This window comes from Pteropus alecto, unplaced genomic scaffold (genome assembly GCF_000325575.1).
Source record: "Pteropus alecto unplaced genomic scaffold, ASM32557v1 scaffold49, whole genome shotgun sequence".
Lineage (NCBI taxonomy): Eukaryota > Metazoa > Chordata > Mammalia > Chiroptera > Pteropodidae > Pteropus > Pteropus alecto.
Window position 1 is genome coordinate 2,595,961 of NW_006443131.1, and position 2,286 is coordinate 2,598,246.

At 49.4% G+C, this 2,286-nt stretch overlaps 1 protein-coding gene across 3 annotated transcripts in view; it reads left to right on the forward strand.

Moving 5' to 3' along the window:
• GATAD2B (GATA zinc finger domain containing 2B) overlaps positions 1-2,286 on the forward strand; it is a 63,458-nt gene that overhangs the window by 1,883 nt on the left and 59,289 nt on the right. Inside the window, exon 1 of one of the 3 annotated variants that reach the window (XM_025040882.1) lies at positions 267-288. The exons of the other annotated variants lie outside the window; for them this stretch is intronic. The gene's annotated coding sequence lies outside the window, so the exon portion shown is untranslated. Of the gene's footprint in view, positions 1-266; positions 289-2,286 lie in introns of those variants that run through there. 3 annotated transcript variants of the gene reach the window in all.

Here is a 2,286-nt window from a genome sequence, read left to right on the forward strand (position 1 = left end):
CCTCGCGCGCCCGCAGCTCGGGTCCCTTCATTCCTTCTGCTTTTACTCTTTCTCCCCTCCCTCGCGCCCCGTTTCCCCCGCCATCCCCGCTTTCACTCACTGCCTCATGCCCGCCATGCTCCCCTCCTTCCCTCTCGAGCGCGCCCCCCCCTTTAACTCTCTCCACCCCCAGTGGTGCCCTCGGGGTGCGGGGGCCGCTCCCTGCTTTCCGTCTTGTGTGTGGCGGCGGTTGGGACAAATGGGGGATCCTGAGGATGAAGGAAGCACGGGATAATTATCTCGATTTAGGTAAAGGGATCAGGAGCGCAGAACCCGACCCCTTTATTTCGTCGTCCCCCGCTCCCGTGCCCTCCCGTAGGCGAAGGGGACTGTCTCAGTCTGTGTGGGTCCTTCTGTAGCGACTCCACCACCCTTCTCCCCGCTGGGCTTCTGGGACACACCGGATCTTTATCCCAGTTAAGAGCCCGAGGGTCGATGGAACTGGAACTCACCCTTCCCTAACCACACCGGGACTTAGAGTACTTTTTGCTCGCCTGCTCTCAGTGACGCTACGGAGGTAGCCACTCCTGTGAGTGCAGAGGTGTGGGTGCCGTTCCCCGGCCCGGGACAGCTTCCCACCTCCGAAAGGTATGGGAGCCCCTCCGGACTCTCCCCCAGCATCAACTTCCCTCCAGACACAAGATGTTAGCGCGTAGGGCTGGCGCTGAGGTGGAGGTGGAGGCGTGGATGGTGGGTGGGTGGCTAACTAGCAACCATTTTTTTCTACTGTCATCCTGAGAATCAGGTAGCCTCCCAAGAACCAGTTTTCTGATAAGTGATTCTTTGAAGGCCTTTTGTGTGCGTGTAAGAGAGCGGGGCGATACTTAAATTAATTTCGGCAAAGCAGAAGAGCAGCTTTCAGGCCAGACTGCAGCAGAGGCTTGGACTTGCAGCAGCTGGAATAAAAGCAGATTTCATAGACCTGTGTTGGAGAAGAACTGATGCTTCTGAGTTTTGAAACATTTTTCTTTGTCAAAATTTATTTTCTGAATAGACCATGCATGTGATACAAAATGAAATCTTCCCTTTCACGTCTGTCCACTAGCAGTGCAGATGACTTCTGCTTGTTTTCCGGCAGCAGCTTGGTGGCTGTACGTTTTCTATATGTTGGAGATTAATCTATTCGAGAGTTTAGTGTTAACTCTGTTGCTCTTTCTGCGATACATTGACTCTTCCTAGAAGTCTGACAACCACTTGGATTCATAGTTTTGGTGCTGGAGCAGTCTCGATAGTGCATTGTCCTAGAGGAGCGTTTTCGTTGATACCTGGTAGGGAGAGAGGCTATCTGGAGCTGCTAAAGGTGGTACTGTGGAGGCACTCAGTACATTTTGAGGGAAGGCCCACACCTGTTGGAAATGGTGCTGCTTTTTTTGTGACTGATATCCAGTCTCTGACTTTTGGGATGGGTTGGGTCAAAGATAGTCTTTCCTTGGGCTCTTGAGCAAACAGTTGTATGAATAATAAGGTAGTAGGGAGTATTGATCTGGCAGTGTCTTCTGTTTTTAGTCTAGTAGCAGTGATAAGAATGAAATAGATAAGTAAACAGCAGGATTCAGAAGGCTGGACCTGTGGGCTGAGTGACCCAGTTTGAGAAGAGGTGAGGCTTACGGAGTTTTGTCCTGCCTATTGTTGAGAATGCTTTTGAGGTGAGAGTGATTTGTAGCTGACGGCAGCATCCATCTTTATGACACTGTGGTTTGCTTCCCCTGTGTGTGATGTCTGTTAACTTCCTGTTTAGAGGCAGTCGGAATTGGGTTTGAATAGAGGCTACATTCAAATAGTTGTCCAGGAACAATGTTAACCAGGTTCCCAGATCAGCCTTTTTCTATCTAAGTTCTGGCGGTAACTTTTACTGTTGTGTTTAGTATAAGAACACAGGGTGGTGGGGGAGGGAGATGTGAGAAATTTGTTCTGGACCCCCGTAGTCTTAAAGTACATTCAAAAAAGCCTGTGTGCTGCTCCCTCCCCTTTTTTGGGCAAATGTTCCTCCCCTCCCCCTACACCTCTTTTTTTTTTTTTTTTTCCTGGCTGGGCCTGGCCAGACTTCCAGGATGAGTTTTGGTTAGAGAACAGAAGTATGGAAGAAGAGTCGATGTGTCATAGTATCCTAATTATGTGCTGGGACCTCTGGAATCATCCTAGCTTTAAGCAATGTCTTGTATGTTATATGTAAACCATGCCTCTTTTTTCAATTTGCTGATTTTTTTCTTCCTTGCATTTCGCACCTACCAAACTGGAGGTGCATGT